Source organism: Plutella xylostella, chromosome 4 (assembly GCF_932276165.1).
Source record: "Plutella xylostella chromosome 4, ilPluXylo3.1, whole genome shotgun sequence".
Lineage (NCBI taxonomy): Eukaryota > Metazoa > Arthropoda > Insecta > Lepidoptera > Plutellidae > Plutella > Plutella xylostella.
The window spans coordinates 8,316,308-8,334,202 of record NC_063984.1 but is presented as its reverse complement, the minus strand read 5'-3'; the positions used below and the strand labels follow the sequence as shown (position 1 = coordinate 8,334,202).

Sequence of the window (17,895 nt, the reverse complement as noted above, 5' to 3'; positions counted from 1 at the left end):
AGTCCCTGAACACTTTGCAATGGCCGTTTGTGTCACAACTTCGATGCTGACGTTTGGGGCAATTTGTGAGTTATCGTCAAGAGGTGCAATTTCCCCTCTCGTCTAATTGGTCCAACGAGCCGGACTCAGCAACTAGAGTATTGGGATCGCTTCACTTTTATTGTGGATAACTTATTCTACTGTGGTGATTACTTTTCATTTGCTCCTATAAATTTGCATGTTTTTCATTGAATATAATAGACTTGAACTGAAACATATAATGACTTTTTTGATTTCTAACAACCTTTGGCTGAAGTTTGATTATTGTCATCAATGTTGTGTTGTTTATTTCAGAACCGAAAACCAGAAAAGTAGTGGACTTGTCTTTACTTATGTGTTTTTAAATCGTGCTAATAAATGCAGTCCCCTCAGACACGTAAGTTCCCAGCCACGTCACGGGATATTTCCAGTTCCTCGCTCCACTCGACCACGGCGAGTGCAATCGCATTCCTATTCATGCTGCGACTGAAGCTCGCAAAGCTAGTTGGCTGCCGACACCGCTCTGTCTGCAGACTCTTATCAAGTTAGATACAAGCTAAAGGCCGGTCTTGAGCGTTTGCCATCATAATGAGTCGGGATTGTGGGAGAGTGCGATAGACTGTTCGTTCCAATGGTTTACTCTTTTACGTAAAAACTACTGACTGGATTTTCAGGAAATTTGGTATGCTGTAAGCTGATGTCCCCGAGGGTATTAACACATAGGCTATTTATTAAATATTTTAAGCCGATCATAGTTTTTGGACGCTCACAGAAAACGGCATATAATAGCACCGCTCTATATATATAGTACTTTTTAAAATTGAGAGAGAGTCTTAACTAGCTAATGGCGGGTCCTTAATAATCCCTTGTGCCCGTGAAATGTAGCACTTGCATGCTTCGCCGGCAAAAACAATGCCGAGATGAAATTAAGAAGAATTTGATTAACAGAATAGCGAATGCGCGCCGCGTGCGTCCGACGCTTTTCATTTCACCTGAGGACGTGTTTGCTTTGCAAATTCCACGTCTGTCTGGTACAGTATAAGGCAGATATATCTGACCCCTCTCATAAGCATTGTTACTATGAGAGGGGGGTCAGGTTTCTCTGCACATGCCCGTAGATGGTAGGTCCCTTTTCAGCTAGTTTTAAGCTAGTTGAACACCTATTATACTTAGTTAGAAATGCTATACCTACCTTAGTACTTACCTGCCCCCATATTATGTAACTCCGAGTGGGGTTGGTTGGTATAAAATGGCTGACAACTTAGAGCATTGTTCATTAATAACTTTTTACTGGCTTATCTGATTTCACAAACGTTTATGTAGAATGTAAGGATATATGGTTAGGCTTCTTGCATATTTCTTTCACTAAGATTTTTGGTGTTTTCGTTTAATAAGTCTCTAAGTTGATACCAATTATCACCGGTTGCTAACTCTCAAAAAGTAACAAAATACGGGGGCTGTAGAACGAATATGTCATAGCGGAAACGAATATTTTCACCGCGAGGACTAATTATATGGAAGTCAGTGTGAGAGTGAATGCTTGAAAAACTCAGATTTTGCCGGAATAACTTTGAAATTCTGTAAGCATTGCCCTATAATATTTCCATCTTATTAATGCTTTTTGACATTCGCTTATGTCCGGTAAGTAAAGTTGGTTTTACTTTGCAGTATGCAAATATATGCCAATGGTACGAAATTCTTTTTGTTACGGAAGAGCGTGACCCCCTAACACAGGTGTTTTTACACTTAATAGAGGGTCGCAACCATAAAATGTTTTTTGTACCGTTTTTGTTAAAGAAATAAAATATTTTTCATTTTCATTTTTCATTAAATATCTATGGGATTTTGAATGTCAAGAAAGCATTAATAAGATGGACAGTATAGTATAGTGTCACTCACCTGTACCCACCTTTATTCCTCTACGAATTCGTTTATTCATAAACAGAAGCTGTGTTACGACATGCCACACCAAACAAGAACCGCTCTAGCGATAAATACGCTCGCGCCGGGTGGTTAATTTGTCCGTCACTCGCTGGCCGACCACTGGAATCAATCATACATTCTGCTAATTGTGTTTGTAGCTGGCGGGTCACTACAGAAATCGAACGAACGAACGCTATGGGGGTTACGCTTAGTCGTCTTAGTACTAAACGATAGAATCGGGGTTAGTGCAACGCTCCGAAGCTTAGGAAATGCCAAACCACTGCAAAACTTCGAATATTTATCTCTTTGTATAAAACGTAGCTCTTGTTCGTTAGTTTATGATTTGTATAGTGACTCCCCCGTATTCATTCTCAAACATACATACACGCTGCAGCATAGTCGTTTGTTAGTTACGGGACCCCTGAAAACTGGAGGAACTTTGGGCTGGCTGGGCGGGATACAGAAACATAAGTACCTACCTTATCTAGAAATGACTAATATATTGGTTGGTCTATGCAAGGCTTTTGTTCCAAAAACCGTATGCGCCTGTGTCAAGTGAATTCCTAACGTAAAATAAAATCAATGATGCACAACTGAATTTAAAACTCATTTTCTTCGCTTGGCGATGTACGGTCAGCTTCATAAGTAGCTATACACTTCTGTACCTTGTCAAACTGACGAACCGTTAAAGTTGCAATGCATGAATATGTAGTTTGTGAATTTAACAAGGTACAATAAGTGTATATAGTTACTAATGCAGCTGACTGTACTGCGCTATCCAACTTATATTTTAGACTCGCTTTTCTGTTACTAAGAATATAACTCCTGCCATCGCAGGTACATTAGATATTAATCTCTCTTTTTTATACCTTTCAGCTAAAAACTTTTAATCCGTTGTTTTTATGAACGTGCATTTTTTACGTTTCCATTAGGTAGGTAGGATTACATTTTTTTTCTATTCAATATTCGGATGAGAGGACGGACCAGTGTACTCAAAAAAGCATGTGTGAATATGAAATAAATATATAATGTTCAATATACCTATCTAACATGAACTAACATTCTGTTAAATTAGTAAATAAAATAAACACCATTGTGAATTATCTGCTACAGTACATCTGTATGTTCCCAGTGAGGGATTCACAGGCAAGGAACATGCCATGATAGACGAATATGCAAAAGTATGTAGTTTTGTTGAACTGGAACTACTACTAGGAGACTAGGAGGGTTACTCTACATATACTGAACAGAAAACGAACTTACGAGAGCTGTTGTGCAATCGGCACGTTTATAACACATATATGTGTGTAGAGTCGTGGCTCACGTAGCGCTCCGAAACTTAGTTTTTGGTTATATAGAGTGACCCCCCTGGAACTACAGTGTCGGCGTGGCGGGTCGTGGATGTGACACATGTGACGGATCGTGACAGTTCTGACTATTCAGTCCATTGACAAAGGAATAAAGAGAGGACATGGCATATCCACGAAAAAAAATCGCCTACCTAAACTTTGGTTTCAATGAGGCGTTTGTTAAAAAAAAAATAAGTTCCTTTTTGGAGAAATAGATGGCGTTGTCTGGGGTTGTACCAACTTTCAAACCCTCAGAACACACTCAGATCACAATATGTTATTCTGTGAGGCTAACGAAATGTGAAAGTGACGTAGGTAGGTAGAATTGTAGTATTATTTTCTCTATGATGTCGATGTCACTGTTGCTTCAGCGTTCAGTGCGATTGTGCGTACAGCCGTTCTTTTCAAGTTTTCTCAGTTTCCTTGTGTTTCTCCTGTATTAATTGAGTTGTAGTTGAGCTATCTGCTCCTCCTCCCTTGATACTGTAGAGTTAGTGCACTTGAGATAGTGACTCTTTTGAGATAGTTTGAGTTTGAGTTCTTATTCTGAGTTTAGTACTCTTTGCTCTCTATGTAATTTTTGACAGTTGATACACTGCGTTTTCACGCCATCTATCCTCTTACCCTAAAGCTCAACTGACAGCTGTCAAGGAAAACGGCTCATTAAAATGGCGGCTTTTTTCTTGAAAAATGTAAACAAACAAATTGTTTGACAGCTGAAGTACTTTGTGTTTGGATGTCAATCAACATGGCGACCGGTCGCAATGTTGTAATTTTAGGCAAAGACAAAACTACTGTTGTCCTTTTTTACGTAGGATAACACCAATAAGTTAAAAAGAGACGACGATATATTTTTAAGTACCGATTTTTATGCCAGGTCCTCTCTTTATTTCTTTGTCATTGATTCAGTCGAGCGAGTAGTATGAAACCGCTGCATGTAGTGCCACTTGTTAGCCTCAATAATTATCTGTTGCAATGTTGATAGTATATTGTTATGCCTTTTAATTAATATTCATATTTTTATACAGGCTGTCCCGTAAGTTAACGTCAACGCAGCAGGGGGTGATTTCGGCTTGACGTTAACTTACGAGTCACGATGTATATTATAATATAAAATAAAATATATGAAAGTATTGAAAACTCTTAGCTGATGTTATTTGGTTTATATTTCCATATTTTGTTTGCAAATTCAATATAACTAACTCACGTTATTTAAAAATTTTAATTTTACACGATCAGTAAAATTATATATTTTTGAAATTTGTATGAAATGTTTGATAATAAATAAGAAACAAAGTCAAAAGTTCCTTTCAAACACCATAACCGAACGTTTATATTTTGAAACATACCTAAATATTTTGAAACAATTTCGCCTGAGAATCTTTAAATTCTTAATCAACTATAAAAGAGATTATATAAAAACCGGGACGGTAGATTCTTCCGGTGGGTCGTCAAAGGCAGACAAATTCCGTAGGTACTAATTATACCGGAATCCCGAAGGCTCCCCGGGTGCCTTTCAGTGCCTAGGTACAAAGGTGCCCGGAAAGTACGGATCGTGACGCTCCGGAAAGCAAACAACACCGGAAGACGGCGATAAATTACGGAATGAATTACTAAACATCCTGTAAATAGGGCAGTGGATTATATGTATTGTCATAATAAAATGTTATATATAGAAACACAGGAAGTCGAGAGATGAGTACCTACGTATTAATGTGTAGGATTTACAAATAATTATTGAGAAACTTATTATGCTAAATTTACACCTTACTTGTAAAAAAAACACCCATCGTATGTTGGATACGATCGTAAACAATATGTAAAATAAAATAAACAAAAAAAATATTTGAAACCGGCAAAGATGATTTTCATGTTGCATAGGCACCAACCACATTCTTTTATTTTAAATGAAGGGTAATCGCATCGACCTCCTTTCAGTATGATCACTGATGAAATTCCACCCTAAGGACACTCAAAATAACCTATGTATATCTGACTGAAGGTTCACGAATATTATATTATGAAATCATTAAAGAGGATTTGCTCATGAAGTGTTAAGTGAGGCGACTAGAAGCCCTAGCTCGACAAACCACTAAAACAAGCACTAATGACATAAACTCATTATTGAATTATCTAACTGTTATTAGTATTAGGTATAATACAATTCAGTTCGTTATATGTTTTCTGTCGCGGCAGAAACAGTTCGTCCTACATTCAGATTTATTCGCTATTATCATCAAGTATATTTTTATTACTATTGGAATCGCTGCCAAGAACTGTCATCGATATTTCCGTAGAGGCGCTGGTATTCTGACCTCCTTGTCGAGTTAATATTAAAAAAGATAAATCAAGCTACACGATGAGATTGCATGATTGATGAAAGAATTTTAGTGGGATTTCCTATGAGGTTCCATTGTTACAGCGATGATAGAGCAGAGCTGGAGATTGGCGCGTGAGCGGGATCTACAGGATTGTAATAAACAGATTAGCTAAGTTTTCTTGGAAAACTCGGAAAGTGAAATAGCACAGTGTCACTCTTCTTTTTGGATTGCGGCCAAAATTGTTCGTTATCTTTCTCGGGATACCGAATTTACTTTAATTTTATTTTATTGAGAAAACACAGCCTTGAGCTACTCTCGTGCACTTAGATTAACTGCAGACATGAATTTGTACTACTAAGCATATTGGCATAGGAAAATGTTCACTAAAGCTGATTGGTTTTTAATCACCCTGTAGATATTTGAGTGGTTTATCCGCATAGTCATGTTCGTTTGATTCGCAAATGACCGCGGCATCGGCACGGGGCGGCGCTCACCAAACGCGGCTAGTATCGAGTATCGATATCGATAACTTTCCACGAGTTATCAGACATCGAATGAAAGTGGGTGCAGTCAGCTTATACGAGTACTTCGTATCTTCTTTTAACTTTGGCGGGTGGATCTCATTAAATAGAGCGCTCGTTTGCTTGCAGCCGCAAGATGGTTACGAATTGAAATACAAAATAAATGGTACTGATATTACATAGCTCTATCTGCTAACTTTCGTAACTAGAAATTGATGTTTAACCAGTTTTATTTTTTATTTCAGGAAATAATAAACTGACTTTTCCAGTACCCTTTTCGTAAAAACAGTATCACCACACACTGAAAACCATTTAACAGCTAATTTTGTGCAATATAGTCAAGTGACTTAATACATAAACAAGAAACTTACTTAGTAATAACACCCTCATTATAATATCACCATCACCAGTTCAGTATTTGAAGCATTCGCCGAGCCGACACAAGTTCACGCCCAATTTATTTGTTTCAGGTGACGACGACGAGCATCGCGTGTGAATCAGACTCTTCACTCGAATAGACATTGAATCGTACGCGGATGGTACGGTCGCGCCAACCGCTCGCCGATTTCATATTTCGAACACAACGAGCTCAATAAAATTCATTCTTCATTTTTCTTTTCTTAAAAATCAAAGACAAGCTAGCTAACCGTGTCACTGGTTTAAGTTTGGAACGTTCGTGTTCTTAAATTAGTTATTAGTTTTTTTATTGCAGTTAAAACCAGCCAGTCATATCGCTCGTTCCATGGCTTAGTGCATCGTTAAAATAACTATTTATTGTGTATGAAATAACTTGTTTTTTTCAGTGTTTTGTGAACATAATTGTGAGTGTAGTGTTGTTTATTAAAAGGCGACTCCTGTTTCTTCGATTATGATTTAAAGGTAAAGTATAACCAACATTATATTAATTAGGTAGTTGCTATTGCTACTAGCGATGAATATTAATTTTGAGTTTATACTACGTGTTTAACTAAATAACTTAACAGCTTCTTTTATGTTATCATTATCACACATAAGTTATCCTAGAAACGGAATCCTTAGGTTTTTCATTTCATTTGTATAAAAATGTGCTAAAGTAACTTCCTCTTTACTCATACTTACCAAGTATCACGATGCCGAAACATTAGCTGCATGTAATTACGGATGCACTAAAGGTGCCTCCTCACCTCGTGCCTGACACCAGTGACACAATCGTCAATATGTCAAATATCTGACAGATCTACAAATCTGGTAAATTTTGACAGTTAAGTAAATTTAGATTAAGGATTGTCGACTGTCCACTCAAAAAAGTACTCTGTAGTCCCTTTCTTTCATTATGGTGACAAATCCTTGTCACTATTGTGTTTGTCACTGATAAGCAGAGTAATATTAAATACGACTCATAATAACTCTTATTTTCATGGCTTTTTTTTTGTATAATATATGTAGGATATTTATCCCAAACTGCCAAAGAAACTTGAGACGGAAGTCGGAAGCTATAATTTTATAAACATAAAAACAAACAAATATGAATACTTTTCCATTTATGATAGGTAAATAACATTATATTAAGCTAAGACTCAGACAACACCCCGCGAAATATTCGGTAAATGTTTGTTTACTGTAAAACATGTGACAGTTATATTTGACGTTGCGTTAAATCATGTGTATCATTTGTAGCCACGACGCGCCGCAGCGACACCGTGCCGAAATAAAACGTTGTAAAATGTGCGCGTAGTAGTATGGTGTTTCAATTTCATGAGCCATTCGCTTTTTTATTATCGCATTATTAATACTCCATGCTATGCGTGGAATTTTCAATAAGCGTTGCTGGCACCCTCTGACAACAGACACAATTGGACACTGATTCATCTTGTTATCATCTATCATTTTGAGCAACTTCGTCTAAACTTTAGGAACGTAATATAGCCTAACCCTAACATGACGCTCTTTATATTTCATTCAGCATTAACTAGAAATTACAGACAGTATCTAGGTAACTTGGAACCTCAATATTAATAACTTACAAATGTATATGTCGCAGGCATCTGGTTTAATCTCATGTTTGATTGAACCACTAGCCCGTTCATTGGATGGCGCTATTCAGTTGTATGACTAGGCCGAACGTTGATTGTACAAGCGTCACAAAACGTCCAACTAGTTAGCTGACTTAAAATCAGTCAGGTGGTGAATAAAACAAATATGGCGTCTAACAGCTAACAGCTGACCCAATCAACGTTCGGCCTAGTCATACAACTGAATAGCGCCATCCAATGAACGGGCTAGTGGTTCAATCAAACAGGAGATTAAACCAGATGCCTGCGACATATATATCAAATAGCATTCTAGCAGTACGAATGTAAGTCGGTACTTAGGTAAGTACATAATATTATTTACTTAGTTGCTAACTCTACCACGGCCTCCGCTACAGCCGCCGCCGTCGCGCGACTACAAAATCAGATATTTACAAAACATGTCAGTTTCCACAAAATGGAGTATAACCATTTTAATAAGAGAATTAATATTGCGTGTGTTGCACAGTGGCACTATCATCTGGCCAGCGTCCAACCGGCTTGACATTCACCATGGCCTTCCGAAAGGGTATTTTAATCGCACTATCTGATTCAGAAGTGTTTACATTTTGTCTAGTAGCTATTACATATATTTTTGTGAGTAGGAAGCGTAGGAGGATAGTTTTTATTTAGGTATAGAAAGATACAATATTGTGCACTAACTAACTGTACAGTTTGTAAAATATAGCATGAGTCGTATGATGTTTGTTTGACAGGATCGTTATGCCTGGTAAATAAAGTTGGTTTACGAGTACCTACCATTGAAAACCAACAAATGGCAAATAAAATGTATGCATTTGACTGCTGTCATAAGTGCTTGCATAAAGATATATTTTACTAAGTATAAAATATCTACGAGACCAAATTAACACTGAGTTACTTAGGTACTATCGGTTAGGTTATCATCAGTTGTATACTGACCTTTTTTACAGAGTCTCAGTAACAACTTCGGCAGTTTTTTTGCGATTTTTAATATAATATTTGAAAAAAACCGAGCAAAACTCAGAATTTTTCATTTGATAAATGTGGAGTCAGCGGCCGGGCTGCCAAATTTGCATTTCCATTCAAGGATTGACGTCCCACGGTAAATGTGCAAAGTCTTCACGAAAAATATTCGAGATAGTTGAAGAAAACTCGTAGCTTTTCAACCGAATGCCCGCTCGGGGACACGTGTCGAGGGACTTGTGTGCCTGTGCCCGTACTTGGGGTGAGATGTCGACACCGATTTCCCGCACCCTAAATATTAATGGACATCATATTAATCAAATCGAATAATTTAATACTGGATGTATTTAATTGATTACTACTTTAGATATCAGTAGGTACCTAAGTATGTGACAACTTACTTCATAACATCCTCATACACCTAAGTCCAGAATTTTCCAGCTTAACTGAGCAGCAGTGTATGATCTAAGAAGCTACATTTTCTTTTGATCAGGTCGTCTTGCCGAGAGCCCTGCATAATATAAGTAGGTATGTGACAACTTACTTCATAACATCCTCATACACCTAAGTCCAGAATTTTCCAGCTTAACTGAGCAGCAGTGTATGATCTAAGAAGCTACATTTTCCTTTGATTAGGGCGTATTGCCGAGAGCCCTGCATAATATAAGTAGGTATGTGACAACTTACTTCATAACATCCTCATACACCTAAGTCCAGAATTTTCCAGCTTAACTGAGCAGCAGTGTATGATCTAAGAAGCTACATTTTCTTTTGATCAGGTCGTCTTGCCGAGAGCCCTGCGTTGTAACTCTGAAAGGGTAATTCCACAGAGATCGCCGGGGGGACGCAGGGTGGGGCAACCTCACTAAAGAGCCATTATTCCTACATATCAATGGGGAGATGGATAAGATAAAAGATTGAGTACACCCCGTATACTTGTTGGTGCCTTATAAAATTCTTCACTGCCGTGGGAGTTTTTTTTATTAACTCATTTTAGGTTTTGTGAAGAGTAAGTACCGAAACTAGGACTAAAATGTTTGTAAGTATATATTATTACTCTATGGTGAATTGGTGATAAGTACCTTTATAAGTATACATATTTTACCTCTATAATGTATACATAGGTTTATTGCAAATATGGCGCTTTGCGTCGCGATGATTGGAAATGAAATTCAGTTTACGATTTGCGTCGGGCGGCGTCGGGCGGGCCGTATTTTGGATTCGGTGGAAGGTGAAATGAATTTATAATATGCTTCCAACAGTTTTTATATAAAAAAAAAATAATTTAATTTCATTTATCTGCAACAAATTTTAATAGAAATAGAATGAAATTGTTTTCATGATGAGCAAGATGAGAAGAGCAAGTAGGACGACCGAATGGCGTAGTGGTTAGTGACCTGACTACTGAGCCGATGGTCCCGGGTTCGATTCCCGGCTGGGGCAGATATTTGTTTAAACACAGATATTTGTTCTCAGGTCTTGGATGTGCCCGTAAAATAGCAATAGGCCCGCCCCCTATTACATTGGGACTAACATAACACTCTGGCGAAAAGTGGGTGCAGCAATGCACCTCTGCCTACCCCGCAAGGGAGTACATTAGTACAAGGCGTGAGTGCGTGTGTATTACCAACTAAATACAGTAGAATTTTGCTCAAATTTTAAATTAAATGTTTGAAAAAATTTGGGTTGTTCGGTGTCGGCATTTTGTGAGTGGAACTTTTTCATTGCCCGTGAGTGTATTTTATTTTCTATTTTATAAGTTTTTCAATATTATATTATCATTTAGGCATTATGTTTGCATGTTTTGTAGTGTTGTAGGTGTTACGCGCTCGACACGAAATGTAAAACAGCATACTTCCGGCTTTCGGCCTCTCCGTCAATCATTTCGACGGAAAACCATTAATACTCCTATTTCTTTTGTTCTTATTTCATTTTCAATTAGCTTCGTTCTATTTTCGAGGTAAAAGAATGGAAACGATATCTGAAACTGACTCAATTGATTTCACATCACTATTCGTTTTTGAACCTTGGTAAGTCAAGTTTCATGGTAGTATTATGATAGTTTAGTATAGGTATTAAAAACAATTTATAATAAAGTAAAGTATTATTTATTTGCATGAATATAGGTGTTACATTAGATGTTACATTAAAATGTCAATAAATTAAAAAAAATAAGTCAAATAAATAATAAAAATTTAAGAAACTATATTGTGAAATAAAATTACCTAGGTACTCAAACAGCTTACGGCCTTCACTTTTATTTTTTGGAACATCAGATGCCTTGTTATTGGACCTAAGCCGATTCATACCACGATATAGCGATAAAATTAAAAGTGTCACCATGGCATAGCGTTACCTAGTAGTTACGGTATCGCTAACGCTGCCACTGTATATAAAATAAAAGGAACCATAATTCACAATGTTTTTCTTCTGTGGGACCCGTTCAGTATTCAAGATGTATGCATTATGCATCGGGCAAAGATATCTTGGTAACAAACAGCCAGAGATTTAAAATAAATGGAATATCCAAGTGTTTTCTAAAGGCGGTGGGGATTTCGAACAATATGTCGTATATTCTACGGTTTCAGCTGAATGGCTTGCAATACGCAATACGCGATACCACTGTATCCAGATTTTTAACAATGGTTTATTTTAATTCTGTGATTGATAAATAAGTAAAAAAAATAAAAAATAAACATTCATTAAAAACCCGTACTTAAAACAATTTAAATTAGTAAAACAATAATTAGGTTATGTATTTTAATATTTATTATGGCATGGCAAGTAAATCACTAAAATTACACTTTAAATAGAAATAGGTACTCTAACATCATAATCATATACATCTAAATAAATAACCATAAATGTTATTTTTTCACCAAAAATTGGTAGGGTCTTACCAAAAAACTTAGGCAGTAAGTACCTATGTAATACAAAAAAAATGTTTTCTGATTTTGGTTCATCATAATAGAGGTAAGTAGTAGTGATTCTAATGCCAGATGTACAAGTATTTCATGCACTACCACGGGCCCGTGTATTTTCGCTTCTCGTAGTCCCGGGAGGGTTACTCTATACTGACGAAAAACGAACGACTGAGAGCTGTCGTGCAATCGGCACGTTCACTACAACGAGATAGAGTCGTAGCTCCCGCAGAAGCGCTCTGATCCTCCGATACTTAATTGTTGTCATATAGAGTGACCCCCCAGCCCGGGCAGTGACGTGGCGTGACGTCACAGCCCCGCCCCCTGCGTGCGTCACTACATTACACGTAGCAAAACGCCCCTTCGTATTATTGTATTACACAACATAAACTTACACACTCTTCAACAAAAAGTATATTTCTGTTATCTTGTTTAAGTAGTATAATAAGTCTTGCTTATGGTAGGTATCTTATGTACTTATATATCGAAAATTATACATTTAGTTATAGGTATACTATGAAATAAACGGCATACTATGGTGAAGAATAAGTTTCAAGTACTGTCAAGTAGTAGTACATACAAGTGCGTATTGTCAAGTTGGCCTACTCTCACTCGTTACGTAGGTGGAACCTCAAAGTCACTGAGGAATCATTGTACGGAGTGCTTACTTACCACTCGAATTCTTAATTCAGATGTTGGCCGTTTAATCCGGAATAATCCGCATGTTGGCAGTGACAAGGAGCTTAGATGTACTTTGGTACTACTGTAGCTTGGACTGACTGTATTGTGAAGATTTTGATACCTTTGAAGGCCGATCTCTATCTATACTTTATGGATTTTATTACAGATTTTATAAATATTTTTTGTCAAAAGTGTTAATACCCACTACTGTTGAAATTGCTACCTACCTAGTATATATAGATATACTAACTTATTTACAAACATCAAGTATTTTAACATATAGTACATTCAATATTTTCTAGAGACTTTATTTTATTTATGTGCACCTTCCCGACTTTTATCGCTCATTTTCAGTGCGCAAAAAGTTCCGAATTCGAGGGGCTTCTACATGAATATAGCTCATAAAATTGTGCCTCCTCTAGGTTTTTTTTTTTATTTACGGAAGGAAATATACCCCAGGAAATACGTAAGCCTAAACAGAAATCGGAATTGTAATTTTCTGTACTTTTTCATTTCGCCTTGTGGATAAGTAATTTGGTTTATGGCATGACTTGGCAATAAATAGTTGTCATATTCTCTTACTTCGCCATTTGGATTTATTGCGATGGGTTCTTGGATTTATGTTGTGTGTTTAAGAAATATGGTGCTATTAACTGTGAGCTTCCAAAAACGTTTGCATTTTAGTGTAATGAAATTTTAGCGGTTATTACGTCTGATTGTAACCAAGTTACTGCAAAACTCATTCTTGTCACTATAGATACAGATTATTAACTCCACCACGATGGTTCGCCTTGTAGACTTCGCTACTTGCTAAATGTTATTAAATAATTCTTATCATACCTCACAAAACAGAATAAAATAATTATGTAAATAACTATACCGTTCTACATCACTTTTGAAGTATCTAAGCATACATAATATGGTTTATAGCCAGCGCGAAATTGAATGTAACTTCTTATTAAAGGGATGAATTTAGAGCCGAGGTTAGCACGCAAAAGTGGCATTTTCGAGGCACGTAGCCAGTCGCGCTACCGCTACACAATATAAAGATGCTACAAAAAATACAACCCTCGAAGCTTAGCAATAAGGTTGTTATTATATGTGGATTACCTTATTTTTATTTATTTATTTATACCTAGACACTTCATTGCATACTTAAAAAAAACATACAAAGACAAAATACAAATTAAGAAGAAGTTAGTACAAAAAGGCGGGCTTATTGCCAAAAAGCAATTTCTTCCAGCCAACCCTTGGTTGGTGGAGAACTAAGGTAAATTTACGAAACTCTTTTATACAATTATAAAACAGTAAAGTACTTAAATGCAGACATATAAGTAAGTAACTACCTACATTAAACAATAACTAAACATGTCCAAAATATATACCTATTAACTAGAATTATCCTACCTATTCAACCTACTTCAATAATAATATAAATACACATATATCTAAGAGACAAATCCGGCTATATTAATACATACATTACTTAAATAATTATAATTTACCAACCTAAGGTTTGATAATAGTGATCCTTTACGCTCTTTTTAAAGGTCGCAAGCGAAGGTGATAGTCGTACGTTCACGGGCAAGGTGTTCCACAGACACGCCTAATAGTCCAGTTTACAAACTTGAACAGAATCGCTGTTAAATATCACGGTAGGGGCGCGGCGCCGTCACCACTTTCTCTATGATAGCTCTATTTTCTGTTCTATTGAGACTTTATAAAACTAATGCGAGCTTTTTCATTTAACGTGCTAAGTTTTAAATGTTTTGGTGTCGTAGTGGTATATAAGTGCTCTATAAAAATAACGGCAACTCTATTAAAATAATGTGGAACAGACCCTTAGAATAAGTTACGATGGGACTGTCATGTTCATGTATGATCAAAGTCTCTAAATAAAATAAAGATTTAAAAAAAAAAATAAAAAAAATAACGGCTTTTGCCAAGTTCTCTGATTTAAGAAAACGTTATATGTAAGTCTAACAAAATATATTGTTTCAGAATGAACTATCAGGCTCGTTATTCCGAAATTTCATATGTTAATTATTATTGAGTCGTAACACCTTGGCTTAGTAGTAGGTATAGCTATATTATAATTATAACGAAAGTATGTGTAGGTTTACAAAAAAAATATACTTTTCAAACAAGTACTTATCTTGTGTATTTACCGGCAAGCTTTCTTTGACCCATGTCAACTCATTACTTGAAATTTGCATATTTTAACGGATTTATTTCTCAAAACACAACCACAATTTACATAAGAGCCGTACAACCAAACCTGACTTCCGGCCGTGGCGTGTTTATCTCCCTTTAAAGCCTGCACCGCTATTTACCGAACCACGAAACTTTTTCAGTTATCGCAAGCTATTACAGCCCGTATTACCCTATGCTTGAAGGCCTTAAGGCTGTCATATTGTTTTTGTTAGAAACAATTTGATGCAATCTGTGATCGTAGCCAGCTATGTAGAGCGATAAATAAAGTCACGCGAGGCGGATAATTATCACCTTCTGAATGAAAACTAGAGGGTTCGTTCAATGTAAGCCAGGAGGCCGTGATTGGCGCCGATTAGTCAAGCAATTACGTTGGAGCTTCGACCCTGCCGGAATACTAAACTGATTGGAAGAAAATGTTTGACAAATTTTATAAATACCTACCTTCATAGGAAATGTGGATGAAACGATAGAAGGTTCCTCCTAAATAACTTTCGATCTTCGAATTCAAATCTATAAAAACTACCTAAGTACCTAGGTATTTATATTTGCATTTTGTTAATATAACTCTGATTACATATTTATTATGTTCTATCCAAATATGATATATGAATATAATGTTGTATCTGGAAATGTTATTTCTATCTAGAGCACAGTATTTCAAGACTATCGCGAGACAAGTCGTTGTCTTTGAACAAGCTGAAAGCGCCGAAGTATGAAATGGCTCCGCAAATAACCAGCTTTAAGTAAGGAGTGTGAAGATTCCATTACTATGTTTGGACACTACAGAACTTGCAGTGGGCAAACAGTGGGCTAGGGGGTCACTGAAGCTTAGGGACGGTCTCTACAGGCGAGGAAATCGCGACGATACTATCGTCATGCTACGCATTTCTACAGGGTGTTGCAAATTTTCAAATTCAGATTTAATTTTCGGGCTTAGATATAACATGCTGCACATGTAGGTTTCAGCTTATATACCCTTTTTGCAACACCCTGTATCCTGTATAATACTCTCATAGAAGGTGTCTCCACACGGCGATATTAATCGCTGCGATTTCACGAATGGTTGAGTGCGCGAGAAACGTCAACTGTCCGCAATGCTTTCGGACTTCGAACTAGGACTTTTTGTATTAAACGTACGGTCAGCTGCATAAGTAGCTACATACTTCTGTACCTTGTCAAACTGATGAACCGTCAATGTTTCAATGAATTGATAGGCGGTTTCAGATTTACAAGGTACAAAAGTGTATAGCTACTTATGCAGCTGACTGTAGGTACCTATTCCGAGGCTATCGTCCGTTCTTTGTCAAGCTAGAGTACCCTCCAGTGCTATAAGCATCAAACAAAGCGATGCGTTTGTGTTTTGCACATTTTTAGAGCAAACAGCTCTGAAGACGCTGTGCAGAGCGCGAGCTTTCTTAGTTCATATAAACTCTGAAACAAAATAGCAGATATTTTAGAATCCCGAATCCATCTTAAATCTAGATGTACAGGTTTTCTCTTTTTCTTTTAATTTTCTTGTATATTGTACAGTTGCTGCTGCGCTATATCGATGGCATGACAGAAAATAAATATTCCCGGGTCTTGGACATACATTAATGTATGGTAGTCTAGAAGAAAGGAAGGAATTTCTTCAACAACGTCTATTCTCCCTTTTAGCATCGTTTCGTATGATTGCAAAATTGCGCAGCTCGAATTATAAATTTGAATAGAAACCGGTGGTAGTTTGCTCTTCAGTCCGACTTCAGTATTTACTACACAAGTTCCGATGTTGCCTTAACTTGATGTCACAAGAGTTACGTAGTGTAGGGAGATAAAGTTGAAATGGCTGGTTTGGTGTGAGCTACGAGCGAGTTGAGGTCCATTGTATTGTTTATTTATACTTTATTCCAACAGTTTCATATTTTACCAGACACCACCAGTTTCATACTCAGAATTGAAACGCGATTATGTGTGAAACGCATTAATAGTTTTAAAAATTGTGATTACTTAAAATAAACAAAATAAATGGTCTTCACAGGTATATAACTATTGCTGGTCATGATATTTTTAATTTGGGGATATGAATTCCTGAAAATGTTTGAGGGAAGTATTACATCACCACATTTCATCATACATAATCCTAACTAATATTATAAATGCGAAAGAACTGTGTCTGTCTGTCTGTCTGTCTGTCTGTCTGTCTGTCTGTTACTCTTTCACGCCAAAACTACTGAACGGATTTGAATGAAATTTGGTATACATACGGTCTAGAGACCCTGGGAAAGAACATAGGATACTTTTTATCCCGGAATTCCCACGGGAAAACTTTTTAAGGCGAAGCGAAGCGCGCGGGAACAGCTAGTGTGTAATATATGGTTTAGCAGTTAAATTTTATATGAAATTCATAACTATGTAGTCAACATATTGTACGAGCTTGTGCCATAAATCTTTCTAATCGCTCTGAACTTCGAAATTTGCCTTTAGAATAGAATAGATGTCGAACGGAATCAATAATTCAAATTGCATCTAATCCACCAGAGGGCGCCGAACAAAGCGATAAATTCAAAGACTTCCCACGGTGTCGGGCTCTGAACAAGGTGCCTTACCGGGCCCAACTCCAGAAATACTAATACTACAGATTTATGCTGCGCTGAAAATGAATCTAGAGGATGGTGCAGAAGTAGTATAATATTTATGCCGAAAGGGGGTGACTCAGAGGGTAATTCTAAACTACTTTTGTTCTCCGAGTTGGTGAGAATGACTTCACACCGTTTCGGCTTAGTATACAATTTTGACATCCCCCTACGTATTTTATCTTTGTGGTAGAGGCACCAGGCGACGCTGCATTCGTATGGCCACAGTAGGCCTCTCGCAGCGATCTCAACCAGTTGCAGTAAATCCGATTTCGCGTTCAATTCTGCAAGACTTTCGGGAGCTCGCCGCCGCCGCCGCCGCCGACCGGCAATGGAAAAGAA

The 17,895-nt window shown here is 37.0% G+C and overlaps 1 protein-coding gene across 2 annotated transcripts in view; it reads left to right on the top strand.

The window, feature by feature from the left end:
* The window catches only part of LOC105388930 (inactive dipeptidyl peptidase 10), a 78,601-nt gene that overhangs the window by 4,655 nt on the left and 56,051 nt on the right, over nucleotides 1–17,895 (top strand). For both annotated transcript variants that reach the window (XM_048628077.1, XM_048628085.1), the window contains exon 2: nucleotides 6,603–7,011. The gene's annotated coding sequence lies outside the window, so the exon portion shown is untranslated. The remainder of the gene's footprint in view (nucleotides 1–6,602; nucleotides 7,012–17,895) is intronic.